Genomic DNA, 15,824 nt, shown 5'->3' with positions numbered 1-15,824 from the left:
AAATTTGTCTTGGAGCAAGTAAGCCAATTAAACAATTGCCCTTGGTACCAAGATATTTTGGTAAAATTGACCTTAATACCTTCAAATATGGCGCACCATGGGATAATTTAAACACCACTGCTTGATGCAATCCCTCTTCAATCATAAAGTCTTGCCTTTCCTCCATTGAAAACGTGATAGTAGGTTCTCCATGAATTATTTTGATTGATTTTGCGATTGTTTTTGAGTTAATTAGGGCAGATTGTTTAGGATTTATAATATTGAAATTGAAAAAGGTGGCATATGTGTTGGTTTGGAATGGTGGGGCGGGCTGGACAGCCTCGAAAAGAGGTTGTCCAGTGGTCGTAGCAGCCATGAGAGCTGCGCAGCTGCTGGCTAGGAAGGAAACCCTAGGTCAGCCTTTTTTTTTAGAGTGTTTGGTCCCACGTCCTTGCACTCTCGTAATAGACTTTTCTTGCAATTTAGATCTTACAAATACAACTATTAAGTTACCTGAAATTGTGGGAGCATGATTTAAAATTTCAAATTTGATTGTGCATGAGTTAATTAAGGAGAAAAAATAGTAAAAAGATTAGGATGAGAGAGAAAAACAATTTGTATATTGGGGAAACAAAAAATATGGTAGTATACAAATCCGGAAGTGGTTCCTAGTAAATAGGAAGAAAGGTTAGTGGCGCGGTAATTTTTTACAACGATAACAATGATAAATAGTTAAGTAGTATATGTTTGCTTTGTCATGTAATTTTCCAAAGAAAAATGATAAGTTGGCTGATCTTCCAAATACTTCATCGAAGCTACCAATAAGTTTGTTCGATCTGCTACTAGACTATTCGAACCAATGCCGGAGGTCAAGGAATCCCACAGTAACCAAGAGCAAAGCAAAAAATTCTATTTCAGATTTGTCACCATCCCTTCCTCAACAATTTATCGGTATTATTTCTAGCCATTAGATTGAACGATTCTCCAAGATTTGCCTTTGAGAAGATGAAGAAATTTGAGATTTAGAAAACGACATACAGTGGATTGATTATAACCTTAGAAAAAGACTATATTTAATTGGGAGTGATGTAGGGTAATTTAGTCATTTTAACTTTTTATTCATGTATTAGTTATTCAGGTATAAGTTATTTCATCTTCTACTCGCATAAAACAGTACATAGATTGACTCATAACGTATACATGTATTAGTTATGTGACATTTTAATTTGCTAACCAAACATAGTAACATGTGTGTTGAATTTTTTCCATCAAACATCGTAAAGCTTATACAAAGTTTTATACATGAATAACTCAACCCTTATCCAGTAACCGAACTGCCCTTAAGGGGCCATTTGGTAGCTGGATAGAGTTGTGCATGTATTAGTAGTGTGGGTATTAGTTTTCACGCCCCGAGGCTACCCCCTTAACGTAACACGGGACGTAGAATCACAAGTGACCCCAAGCTAACCCTGCGTCAGGCATATATCAAGCATATTGAGAATAACTGAATAAGACATATACTATGCAGAAGCTAAAATAATGGATAACGAAAAAAATGGGGAAACGTCAAATAGTATGAATGTATAAACCATACTAAGAGTTTAATAACAACTGAAAGATAAACTTAACAATTCAAGCTGATTCTATTACTATGTCTGAAAAGCCTCTAACTGAGTTGAGTTGCTGGGACATGCCCCTCAGCTAACTCTAACAAAACTGAAAACTAAATAACAAAACTAAAATGAAAAGCATGTCTATTGTCTTCGAAGTATGAGGACTCACCACTAAAGTTGCTGAAACGCGGACCGAGAATCGATCTAAGCTCGATATGGATAATGAGTACCTGAACCTACTTCATAAAAGGATGTAGTGCAGAGTATGGGTCAGTACTTGGAATGTACTGAGCATGCATGATATAAATAATAAGTTGAACAAAGCATAACTGAGCAATGACATAAACTGAGAAAGGATGTAAATACTGAAACATAACTTAAAAGCTAAGTTGAATGCAATGACCAAGTACTAATCATGAAAATAACATGCTGAACTAAATGCTGAAATATATACTGAAAACTTGGTCAAATGTACTAGGAGTCTGACTGTGGGAGCTACTGTTAACCGACATAAACCACGTGAGCTAAACATGGAGTCCGATGTATATACCCCACCGAGAGGACCCAATATACCTTGCCAAGGGTTTAAAGGCATAACTAGCGTGATCACTAAATCTGATGCCTAACAGAGGGGACTTATACTCCTACAAGGGCACATAGTTATGGGACTATGAGGGTATGCTAAATCCTAGTCCAACTCGACGCTAAGTTTACTCCCAACTGAATATGTATATGACACAAATGTAACTGCAATACTGAATAGCTCAAAATACTAGCATGCAATCTGAGAATGCAACATTTATATACTGATAATGTGACATTCAAAATTTGAAGCATGATTATCTGTTTAACTGACCTAGCAAGTGTAATTCATGAACTAAGAGAATCTACACAAACTAGAGTTCTGAGTTTTATACAAGGAATTATGCAAACTTTCCAAGAAACAAGCTATTTTGATTTAGGATACAACGACAACTAAATCACATAAATATCCAAGGTTTTAGAAACCTTAGGTCTAAACAAGATATGGAGAATCAATTAACTGACTAAATTATAGGGACCTAGTGGATGAAAGAAACCCACTAGTGAAATCTCACATACCTGGTGACAAAATCTACGAAGAAATCCTTCGATTTCGGGGCTGAAACTTGAAACATACCTTCTGATTGTTCTTGGGAAACTGACACGCCTTTCTTCTCCTTTTTGCTCTAAGTTTAGATGATTTTTGGTGAATAAAGGTTTTGGGTAGGTTCTGACTAGATTATTAGGCTTAAACTGAGTAAAACGACGTAGTTCAGGTATTAAACGACATAGTTTAGGTGTCCAATACATAGGGGAAAAGACCAAAACGATCTTGACTTAAAAGCTAACGAGGGCCGACCATGGAACCACTAACAGACCGTCAAAGGGACCACGACCCATCAAGTGGGTCGTGGTTGTTGGCCAGTGTCTACTGGTTCTTGGCACCCCTATCTACGGTCCACTTCACGGATCGTGTGAAGGACCACAGACCGTGAAAGCCACCGTGGTTTTTCACTTGGGGCTAGAGGTCTGCTGGCTCAAGATGACGGATCCATTCACGATCCGTCATCAAGACCATGGCCCGTGGTGGGCTCCGTAGTTTGATGCCTGAGTTCTGGTGGTTCTGCCTCGCTTCCACGAGCCATACCACGACTCATGTGTGGGTCCACGGCCCGTGGAGGGCTCTGTGGTCTACCAATTCTGGGTGGGTGGGAACCACGAGCAAGTCGACGGACCGTGGTTCCTTTCACGGTCTGTGAACCCTTCTGTAGTTCACCAAAATTTCTGTTGTTCAGGTATGTTACGTTCTGAGGTGTTACATTAGTTATAGATGTATTAGTTATGCAGGGTTTAGTTATACATGTATTAATTATGCAAGATTTAGTTATACATGTATTAGTTATGTAGAGTTTAGCTATACATATATTAGTTATGTAGGGTTTAGTTATACATGTATTAGTTATGTAGGGTTTAACTATACATGTGTTAGTTATGTAGGTATTAGTTATGCAAGGTATAGTTAGATAGAGATTACAATATACTAATGAATCGATTTTTATTTCTTAATTTCAAAAGTTATTAGTGAGCTAATATTTATTATAACCATTAAAATAACCAACTTTATAAATGATACATTAAAATTAAATAAATACCAATAGCTAAAAATAGCAAAGTAAATACTACTCCCTTTGTCCCAATTTATATGACTTACTTTCTTTTTTAGTCAATCCCAAAAAGAATGACACATTTCTATTTTAAGTAACAATTTAGCTATAAAATGTCTATTTTACCCTTAATGAAATGATTTACAACTACACAAATTTCTATCATTCATTTTGAACCACAAGTTTTAAAAGTCTTCCTTTCTTTCTTAAATTTCGTGCCGTGTCAAAGTATCTCATATAAAATGGGACAGAGGGAGTAACAAATAACTAAAAGAAATTAAGTAATTTGTATTCAATGTGATTAAGTAATTAAGTAGTATCTAATGTAAATTAAACTAAATAATAGATAACTAAAAAATTAAAACTTGTATTTTAAGCAAAAAAAAAACTTGTATTTTTAAGCAAAAAAAATAAAACTTGTATTTTTAACTAAAAAGAAAACAATTAACAAGAATTTAAGGAAAGAAATTAAGCAATTATCAAGACTAAACTCAAAGAAAAAAATGGTAGTACATTTTTTAATATGTATTAATTATTTGATTAGTTATATATATATATATATATATATATATATAAGAGTAAATTAATAGGGGTGAATGTGTAATTTACCATTTTAATACATGTATAACTAATACCCACATGACTTATTCCACCTTCTGTCTGGCCTAAATTATACATAGATTCCCTCACAAGTTATACAAGTATTAATTATGTAAGATTACAAGAAAGGCAACCAAACGCCGTATAAAATAATACATGAATAACTTTTATGCAACATTTGAAAATCTGCAACCAAACACTGTACAAAATTAATACATGAATAACTTTTATCCTATTTGCAAACCAAACATGGTATACAATTAATACATGAATAACCAAGTTATCCATGTATTAGCTTTGCCTTATCCAGCTACCAAACGACCCCAAGTGTTTTATTGTAAGGGATTTATCCATAATTGAGTTATAGTATAGAGTTGTTCTGTGTAGTTAGTTCTTTTAATTGTTTCCATTCTCCTATAAATGTATATTGTGCTGCCATCTTGTTTATAACATCAGAGAAACAAAGATGGCAGTCTGTAGCAAAAAAGATGATTTTCAGACCACAATTCAGAATGGTTATGACAAAATGAGTGAGCTAAAAGCCTTTGATGATACTAAGGCTGGTGTCAAAGGGCTTGTTGATGCTGGAATCAATAGAGTACCTAGAATATTCATTCTACCGCCAAAATACAGGTGGAAACATGTGAAACGCACATCAGTTTTCCAGTGATAGACCTCGAAGGCATTGATGAGGATCCGATCAAGTATAAGGAGATTGTGGACAAAGTTCGAGATGCATCGGAGACATGGGGTTTCTTTCAAGTGGTTAATCATGGAATTCCAACATCCATCTTGGACAAAACATTACAAGGAACACGACAGTTTTTTGAGCAAGATACCGAGTTTAAGAAACAGTATTACACTCGAGATATTGGGAAAAAGGTGATTTATACTAGCAATCTTGATTTGTATAGCCCTTCTGTTCCAGCTGCAAGTTGGAGAGACTCAATTTTATTTTTCATGGCTCCGAATCCTCCTAGTCCACAAGAATTCCCCAAAGCGTGCGGGTACATTTCTATATACCATAACCACAGAGAGGCAACCAAGCATACTCTGTTATTTACTCTGTTTTTTTTTCTTACAAATATGTCCTGTTTCAATGAATTTATGTAGGGAAATTCTAATGGACTACTCCAAAGATGTGACGAAATTGGGGTTCTCCTTGCTTGAATTATTGTCTGAAGGTCTCGGTCTCGATCGTAGCTATCTCAAAGATTATATGGATTGTTGTCATATAAGTTGCTTGTGCCATTACTATCCATCATGCCCTCAGCCAGAACTCACCATGGGCATCAGTCAACATTCCGACACTGAATTTATCACAGTGCTTCTACAAGATGATATGGGTGGACTCCAAGTTCTTCACCAAAATCAATGGTTTGATGTTCCTCCTATACCTGGTGCTCTTGTCGTCAATATTGGAGATTTTCTGCAGGCTAGTACTCTTTTCTTTATAATCTTATATCTGATGCACCCCGACCATATGCATGAAAACAAAATGAATCGTTGAAGCCATTTGAAACATCTTTGTTTATTTTTGTACTAAAACCCACAAGTTGTGCTTATTGTTTTTCCAGCTCATGTCAAATGACAAGTACACAAGTGTTGAGCATAGAGCAATTGCAAACAAAGATGGATCAAGAATGTCAGTTGCGTGCTTCTTTGGCGAAAATCCATTGCAATCTTCAAAGCTGTATGAACCAATTACTGAATTGTTATCAGAAGATAATCCTCCAAAATATCGTGCAACCACAGTGATTGACTACAAAAATTATGTCCTTAATAAAGGCCTAGATGGAACTTCTGCGCTGTTGAGTTACAAGATCTAATCACAATAATAATGTACCAATAAGTGGTGTTACAGCCCTTGATCAAAATAAGGGTTGTTTTTATCTTTTTCAACGTATTTAAAGTTAATAAAAATACATCTTAATATCTAAGAATTAGTAGTTTTCTTTAAGGGTATGCCGAAAATAAAAACATCACTTGCTTGGAAACGAAGGAAGTATTTGTTTAGTTGTTGGGTGTGAGTGTAACTACTACTGCTATTGAATAATGAAACAAGTTTGTGTATTTCATACTTACAAAATGTTATTTGGTTTGTTACACAACAACTTTCTGGTCATGTATTAGATTTACATTAATACTTGAAAATATTTGTATCGATATGAATGTTAGTGAAATAAACATCTACTCAGATAGAATTATTTGTGTCGATATGAATGTTGGTGAAAGGATACCCACCTTTTGTTGGTCGATAAAAATGATGATTATTAATCATTGATAATGATAAGTTCTGATTTAACACAGAACCTGTAGGGGAAAGTAACTCTAACAGCTAGTTGAGTACTCAATCGAGTGCCCCATAGAAAACACAATCTATTCCATATGAAAATGAAAAGAAAGGAAGTCCAGCTTGATTTACTTCAAAGTGTAGGGTGTTTGACTAAGATGCAAGTTCCTAAATTCAAAAGGGTAAAATAGGATCAAAAACTATTGATTGTGTTTTCATAGAATATGCCTTCAATAATAAAGGATATCAATTTCTGAATCACAATTCAAAAAAATCGGACATTAAATTAATACAGTGATTATCAGACTATGTTATGAAATTATTATGTTTATGGTGTATATTGATGAGGTAGTTAGTGAATCTTTTCACATAACGCTAGTTTCGTCTCAGTAAGTACTAATTGATTGAACTACCTACTCATTGTGTCTTTTTATTAATCATGTTCTTCAATTTCGTGAATAGATGTAACTTGAAACGTTGTGAATTTTCATAATAAAATGAGTTTGCTGAAAGACAACCTTTTAAAAAGAAAAGACGGTTCGTTGGTATAATTAAAAAAAAACAATTGATGATAAAGATAAAAATCAACAATAACTTTGATTACACATCATGAAATGTGTTATTAATTGAAAAAGTATCTGCACATTTGTGTTCGGATCAAGTTTAGCACATAGTGATAGAGTTCTGTATTGTATTCATTGATCCCTAAAATAGATAAAAGTTGGTACCTATGAAAATTGTTTGAAATTTGACTCCTTGTAGATGTCCATGGACCTGTTGGAATATGAAAGTGCTACTTATAGTTGGTCCAACTACCTACGATTCCCACAATGAGCATGAATAAAGAAGAAGCCTTGTACAAGTCCCTCCTCATTTCGCGCATTTCTACTAGTTTTTTGCGACTTTTTAACTTGTCAGCTCTTCAGTTTTTGAGTTTTCTTTTAGAAAAAGTCAATACTCATTGCAGAAGTTATGCGAAAGTTTGAATAAACATCAATATATGTGGTGGAATAGGATCCTCCTATTCTCAAATTTATCACACTAATGCAAAAACTTAACTTCAAATTCAAAAGTACAATCAGCAGAAGTATGAAATACACAAAAGGAAGTAGTAATAATGGTTACATTACTATGATGATTAGATCTTGTAACGCGACAATGCAGAAGTTCCATCTACGCCTCTAGTAAGGATGTAATTAGAGTGGTCTTTCACTGTTGTGGCACGATATTTTGGAGGATTATCTTCTGACAACAATTCAGTAATTGGTCCATAAAGCTTGGAAGATTGCGCATGACTTTCACTGAAGAAGCACGCAACTGACATTCTTGATCCATCTCTGTTTGAAATTGCTCTGTGCTCAGCACTTATGTACTTGCCATTCGACAGGAGCTGCAAAAAATAAGCAAAGGTGTTTGAAAATATTTAGTATAATTTTCAAATTGCTTAATATTGTATATGCGTACTAACCTGCAGAAAATCTCCAAGGTTAACCACAAGAGCACCAGGTGTCGGAGGAACATCAACCCAATGATTCTGGTGAAGAACTTGGAGTCTTCTGATATCATCTTGTAGAAGGACCGTTACAAAATCATCATCGGTATGTTGAATGGTGCCCATGGTGAGTTCTGGCTGAGGGCATGGTGGATAGTAATTGCACGAATAACTGAGTTGAAAACAATCCATATAATCTTTCAGATAACTACGATCAAGACCAAGACCTTCAGATAATAATTCAAGCAAGGAGAGGCCCAATTTCCTCACATCCTTGGAGTAGTCCATTAGTATTTCCCTGCACACATTGATTGAAACAGGACATATTTGTTAAAAATAAACAGAGTATGCTTAATGACCTGTCTTCTGATCAATTTTAGATAGTCAACTAACTGAGCTACTAAGTTTTCCCTAACAATATACTCCAAAACTCACACTAAGCATAAGTAAATCATGTGTCATGCTACGTTTAATATATTCGGATTAAGAAAAGAATATATATATGTACCAGCATGGTGTTGGAAATTCTTGTGGACTGGGAGGATTAGGAGTCATGAAACAGAAAAATGCGTCTTTCCAACTTACAGCTGGAACAGAAGGACTATACAAATCAAGATTGCTAGTATAAATCACTTTTTTCCCAGTATCTCGAGTGTAATACTGTTTCTTAACCTCGTTATCTTGTTCGAAAAACTGTGGTGTTCCTTGTAACGTTTTGTGAAGGTCGGATGTTGGAATGCCATGATTAACCACTTGGAAGAAACCCCATGTCTCTGATGCATCTCAAACTTTGTCCACAATCTCTTTATGCTTGATCGGATCCTCATCAATGCCCTGGAGGTCTATCACTGGAAAAGTAAAGTTTGTTTCACATTTTTCCGCCCTGTTTTTTGGAGGTAGAATGAATATTTGAGGCACTTTAGTGATTCCAGAATTAACAAGTCCTTAAACACCAGCCTTAGTATCATCAAACGCTTTTAATTCACTCATTCTGTCATAACTTTGCTTAACTTTAGAGACGGACATCTTTTCTGCTCTGGTGTTTTTATTAAATTTTTACTGCAAAAAAATTCAAAAATATGATTGATTTCTCAAAATGAGGATGACATATAAGGAGCGTAGCTAGAGCTACCTCAGCCCGGCAGGGGCGGAGTCAGCATATAATGAGGGTTTCATCCAAATCCCTTCGGCGAAAAATATTACTATTTATACATGATTAAAATTATTTTTTTAGGTATGTATAATAGATGTCGAACCCCCTTCCACTAGTTCGTGTGTTTACTTCTCAGATTTTGAACCTCCTTATTAAAATTTCTGACTCCGCCACATTCGAAATAAGTGTCAAAAACATATCTAAACTATCCTCTCTTTGTTTAGTTTCATACCTAAACTATTGAGAGTGTGAGTTTCATACCTAAATTATCACTTATTAGTTTGAGAAACACACATTAATGTGTGTAATACACTCTCTTTTATTTGAACAAATCTTGACACATGACATTCCATATGGATAAAATATTCCACATTGATAAAAATTAAATAATAAATTATTAATATTAATTAAAGATTAAAGTATAACTATCCCAAAAAATAAAATTTAAATTATTTTTCTTACCCCACTCCACCACCTCCTCCCCATACCCCCCCCCCCCCGACAATCCCCGTCCATTCTTTTAAAAACAATTCTTTTATAAAATATATTTTTTTAAATTCATACTTCACCCTCTCCCCCCCCATCCTTTTATTTTGCAAACTTTCTTTTTATAAAATATTTTTAAAAATTCATAATTCACCCTCTCCCTCCCCTCCCCCCCCCCCCCAACCCACCAAAAAAAAACCACTCATTCATTCCTAAAAAAAAATTGATATTATTTTATTTTTAAAAAATAAAATTCTACATCACCCTATTTAAACCCTTCACTCCTAATAATTTTTTAAATTTTTTTTTCTCGTTTTGTGATAGATATGTACATATATTTTTAGGATTTTTTTCTAGTTGTGTACCGAATATAACATAAATAAAAATTTTATTTAAAAAAAGTCTCGCGGCGGCAAGTAAAAGATATTTTCGATATGTATATATCTAACACAAAATGAGAAAAAATTTGGAACCGGAGGGTTAGGTGGAGTGGGTAGAATTATATTTTTTTAAAAATAAAATAATATTTAAATTAGAATTTGGGGGGGGGGGGGGGGGGAGGGAGATGAAGTAAAAAAAATGGGCGGAGGTGGGGGGGGGGGGGGGGTACAATGAGAGGGAGTGATGGAGTGGGGTAAGAAAAATATTTCACATTTTATTTTATAAGAAAATATTTTCTTGGGACTAGTAATTTTAATCTTTAATTTTAACTAATACTAACAATTTATTTTATTTTGTCAAGGTGAAATGTTTTGTCCATGTGGAGTGTGATATGACAATTTTTTTTCAAATAAAAGAGAGATAGTATTACACACACCATGATGAGGGTGTTATAAAAGAGAGAAGTGTGTTTCTCAAACTAATAAATGATATTTTAGGTATGAAACGCACACTCTCAATAATTTAGGTAAGAAACTAAAAAAAGGGATAGTTTAGGTGTGTATTTGACACTTATCTCTCTATATGTATACACTATACGTGGAAACATCAAAATGAAAAATTGAAATAAATTTTTCCCTTCAAAACACTATTTGTATTAATTTATTTAAAAAACAAATATATATTCTAATAAACCAAAAAAAAATAATAGATGGAATCAATTTTAAAAGTACTCAATGTGTATTAAATTTAGTACTAATAAGTATGATATGTGAATAAGAATGACATGTACTTTACTCGGTCAATTTTATATTTTTATCAAAGTATGAAGAATTCTAAGAGTTGAAATTCAATGCACACCACATTTCTTTACTTAATAGGCCATCTAAGATTAGTTTAACATTTAGGCTTGTTGTGAAGTTCTACTTTCAAACAACTTCTCTCTTAATGTGAACAAGAAAGAGACAAAGTAGCTAACGTGGGTAGCATGATTGGAGACACCATTTTAATTCTTTTGAGGTATGACATATTTCCTTGAAATTTTGATCTCCTAATTGGTTCTATATAAATAACATGGTATGTCAATTATTAAATCTTTGTGATATTATATTATATTTCCATTGAATTTAATCGTGGGTAACATGATTGGAGACACCATTTTAACTCATCTAAGGTATGACATATTTCTTTGATTTTTTAATCTCCTAATTGGTTCTAGAAAAGACATAAAGTGACATTTGAGTTGTCCCGAATTTTTAAAAAGACACATTAACTATGCGGACGTCCTATTACTCCCTTAAACAATTCTGATAATATAATATTACATCATTTTTTTGATCAATTCCAAATTTTAAATGACAAGTATTATCACACACCAATCATTGTGTGACACGTGTTAATTTAATTTGAAATATATATTAAAAAAATCATTTTAAGTTTTTCTTTATTTCTCTCTCTTACTTTTTGACTTATTTTAATTTTATTACTTTAATTTTAATTTCATTTCAAATTCTACTTCATCTTCCACCCCTACTTTCAAGCTACGCTCCCTCCATTTTCTTTCTTTCTTTCTTCTTATTCACCACCCACCCTCACCTCACCCCACCCCCATGTCAAGTTGAGCCCCTCCAATTTCTTTCTTTTTTCTTCTTCTTCTTCGGTCAAATTCCTTTCTTTTCAAAATTATACTATTTTCTAGAATTTGTGTTATTGATAACAAAACTAATTATTTTTCTAAGAAAAATCAAAATAATGAAGGTATCATCAATTAATTTATCTCATTTTCATATAACTTCCAAACTAGAAATGATAATGTTGAAAGAATCAGAATTCTCTGAAAATTGAAAAAGTTTAATTGAAATTTGGATTAAAAAACTAGATAATACTTACTAATCATCTTGAAATCTAATGGGTTTATCAAATTATTCGAAATGTAATAAAATATTTAGATATAATTTAAAATTGAAGAGAGTTAAACTAATAGTAGTAAAAAAAGGGAGGTGGAGTTGTGGTAAAAAGCGATATTGAAAATGAGAAACTACAATGAAGATGACAATAAATTTGGAAGAAAGAAAACGAAAAAAATAATAAAGGAGAAAAAGTTAAAATAATAAGAAAAAAAAGAAAATATATTTTATAGCAAAATACTTGTAAAAATAAAATTATATTCGTTTTTTGTTTTGTTCACGCTCTTTAATAGAGTGCATACACTCTACATGCCAGGTAAACAAAAAATGACGTAATAATATCAGTTCAGGATTGTTTAGGGGGGATAATAGGACGCTTGCATAGTTTAGGTGTTTTTAAGAAAATTCGGGACAATTTCAGATGTCACTTTATGTCTTTTCTCTTCTATATAACCAATTACATGGTATGTCAATTATTAACATCCTTGTGGTATTATATTATACTAGGGAAGTAGGGAACTTGACCGTTCTTCGTGCGAGCATTAAAATGTGTTTGAATGAATAATAATTTTGAATAATTTTATATTCATTCTATCGTCCGATTATGTCATTTCTCTTGGTTTCATTGGCTTATAAAAATTAATTTGAATTGATGATCCATAATGAATCTTACAAGAATATAATGTCTATTAATAATGTATTCTGCAATTTAAAATAAAAGTAAATTAATAAAATTGTTCAAGGATTTTCGTTCTAGTTTCCTCCGAAATGTTCCTCCCCATATCTACAATCTTTTATTTTGTTTAAAGGGATTTTAGAATACTCATCTTCCTTTTCTATATCTATTACAGTATGTATTTTAGCTTATGAAGGCCACATGTCAATAAATTAAAGTGCATCAAAGAATATATTCTCAAGAGTTCTTATATTGATGAAAACTTTAATTAGTGATCAATCTTACTTTTATAATTTTTTATGACTTTTTCAAATCTATCTTTCATTGTTTGTACGTGTTTTTTTTATTTGTATCCTTCTCGAGAATAATAATATTAAATCAAATGATCTTGTATGATAGTAAATCTATGCAGAAATAAATCTCATTATATCACGAGGCAAAGTTTATCTAAAAATCTAAAAAGTTCCATGTTATAAACCAATCAACTGAAGTCAGTTTTCCAACCCAATACCAATATGAGATACGGAAATAAGATACATTGCCAATTAATACTGCACATTCATGTCACTATATATCTCCTTGTTCATAAATAAAAATAGTTCTAAAATATATGTTGAGATTCAAGTAGGCTTAATTACAATTTTAAATAATTACTCTTTTTATCCTTATATTATAGTCTCTTCATACTTGTTTTTTTATTTTTCTTTTTAATATTCATATTCTTCGAAAGTTGTTATTTTTTCTCTTTAGTAATAAATTAAATTTGTTTTCACCTTTCACTAATCTTAGCTTATAAAATATTTATAAATCACTTTCTATCTTGACTAATTTTTACTACAATATGATATACTACCTGTTTTATTTATATAAAATCATAAATTGAGAGATACATAGCATCAATTACGCAAAGAATATAAAGTATTCAAATAAATTAAACTCAAAGTATTTATATTTATAAATTAATATTCCTTTAACTTTTTTTATGTTAGTTAATATTTCTAAATTCTTCTAAAAGGTAAACATAAACAAAAAATGGGAAATTTTTGAATACTCGAAATTAATTTTATTATTAATAACTTTACATAAAGAACACAAGAATTAAATTCACTTTTGTGAAGAAAAAAAAAAATACAATGTTGAAGCAATAAGAAAAAATCTTGAAGGATAATGAACAAAACAATTTATGCCTTCATGGTTAAAAATAATTTACTGGAAATTTCAAAAATAATATTTAGTATAAGAATAAATTAAAATTAATAAATAAATAAAAGAATCTTTCCTCTAATATTTAATTTATAGACATGGCCAACATCCACACTATACCATTCAAGATTAATGGACAAAATAGTAATGGAGGCCGGAGGGGATCCTTTCCTTGTGTGTTCATCAAACTTAAACTTAAATCCACAAATATTATCATATGCTCATCTTATCTTCAGAGCTATGGATGAAAAGAAATATAAGAAGAGACATACTAGTAGCAAGTTAAGAAAATTAAACAAATTATATCCATAATATAAACAACTCAATATCACAAAAACTGATAAAGACAAATTAGATCAATTAATAGATAATACATCTAAAATAGAATATAAATATATTCAATATTTAAAGATACAATGAATAACGAGAATAACGAATATAGACAAAAACTTACTGAAATAATTATAGCAAAAAGACAAGAATTGAGACATAGGCAAAATAGACTTAACAGTAATATATTTGCAGAAATTTGTAAAAAATCAATAGTAGCACAGATAAAAACTATTTTATATCTACAAATACAAATAGAAAACTTAGAATATAAACTACAACATAATTTATAAATGAATAAAGAAGAATACGCAATAGATGAAAAAACATATGAAAACTATGACGGACTAAAAATAAAGATAATATTTTCTAATCTAGGAAGAAGATATAAGAAAATAGGTGACAATCTAAGTTTAATGTTAGAAAAAGAAACGGTAAAACTAGAAGATAGTTTAACTGCTATGATAAGAATAACAAAAGAAAATGAAGAAATAGATAGAAAAATGAAAATTGAAAAAATAAAACAACAAGCAAAAAAGGAAGTACAACAATTAGAAGAAGTAAAAAATACTAAAATAATAGAACTAGAAAAAGAGCTGGCAATATTGAAAGATATGTATGAAACTAAACAAAAAGAAAAAGAACAAAAAATAAAATTAGCAAATGAAATAAATAAATTTAAAGAAAAATTGCAATTAGAAGAAGAACTAGAAGAAAAAGAAGAAAATAACCTAGATAATCTACCTGAAATAAGAATTGATGAAATAAACGATGATGATCTAGATGAGCAACATTCAGAAACAAGCGAAACATATACGGAACTCTTAGCAAACATAGATAATACAAAGAATTTAGAAGTAAATACAAGAGACGTAGACATGGATGAAAAACCTAGTACATCAGGAATAAAAAACTCAAAAAATTCAAAATATTATAATACAAACTATGAACAATATGATAGAGAAAAAACTATATGAGATAAAAGATTGAATAAAAAATGGACACTCAAACCAATAACTGAAAAACATAATTTTTTAGATTTAGACTGTGTAACAGATATAAATAAAACAATCCAATTATGGATGGAATATATCAAAACAATTAATAGATAACAAAATAGGAATGACAGGATATATAGAAAGAACACTTATAGGAACAGTAAAATTATGGCTACAAAATTTATCAGATGAAAGTTTAAAAACTCTGAGAAGTAAAAAAAATTCTAATGGTGAATTAGCTACTACAACTATGGAATTATTATATAAGTACGAAGTAGCTATAAGAAATGAATTTAGTAGTATGACAACAGAAGTAGAAGAAAGAAATAGAGAAAAAATCATAAACCGGAATCTAATGACAAAATTAGCAATATGTAATATGTGTTATATAGATGAATATACATGTGCATTTAAAGAATACTATTATAAAGGAACATATAGCACAGAAGAGAGTAAAGAAATAAGAAAATTATATTTTACAAAATTACCAGAACCTTTTAATTCAAAAGTAATAAAAAGTTGGAATGAAG

At 31.4% G+C, this 15,824-nt stretch overlaps 2 pseudogenes across 1 annotated transcript; one reads left to right on the top strand and one right to left on the bottom strand.

Annotated features, from left to right (window-relative positions):
* Window positions 1–4,844: 4,844 nt before the first annotated feature.
* Window positions 4,845–6,207, top strand: LOC125808491 (1-aminocyclopropane-1-carboxylate oxidase homolog; annotated as a pseudogene). The gene is made up of 3 exons (XR_007441730.1): window positions 4,845–5,385; window positions 5,492–5,813; window positions 5,956–6,207. The product of XR_007441730.1 is annotated as a 1-aminocyclopropane-1-carboxylate oxidase homolog (transcript).
* Window positions 6,208–7,809: 1,602 nt separating this feature from the next.
* On the bottom strand, window positions 7,810–9,189 carry LOC125808390 (1-aminocyclopropane-1-carboxylate oxidase homolog; annotated as a pseudogene).
* Between the last annotated feature and the right edge of the window lie 6,635 nt (window positions 9,190–15,824).

This window comes from Solanum verrucosum, unplaced genomic scaffold (assembly GCF_900185275.1).
Source record: "Solanum verrucosum unplaced genomic scaffold, falcon-dt-bn FXZP01000112.1, whole genome shotgun sequence".
NCBI classification, from domain to species: domain Eukaryota; kingdom Viridiplantae; phylum Streptophyta; class Magnoliopsida; order Solanales; family Solanaceae; genus Solanum; species Solanum verrucosum.
Note: the sequence above shows the minus strand (reverse complement) of the source record. Positions and strands in the feature narration are given on the sequence as shown.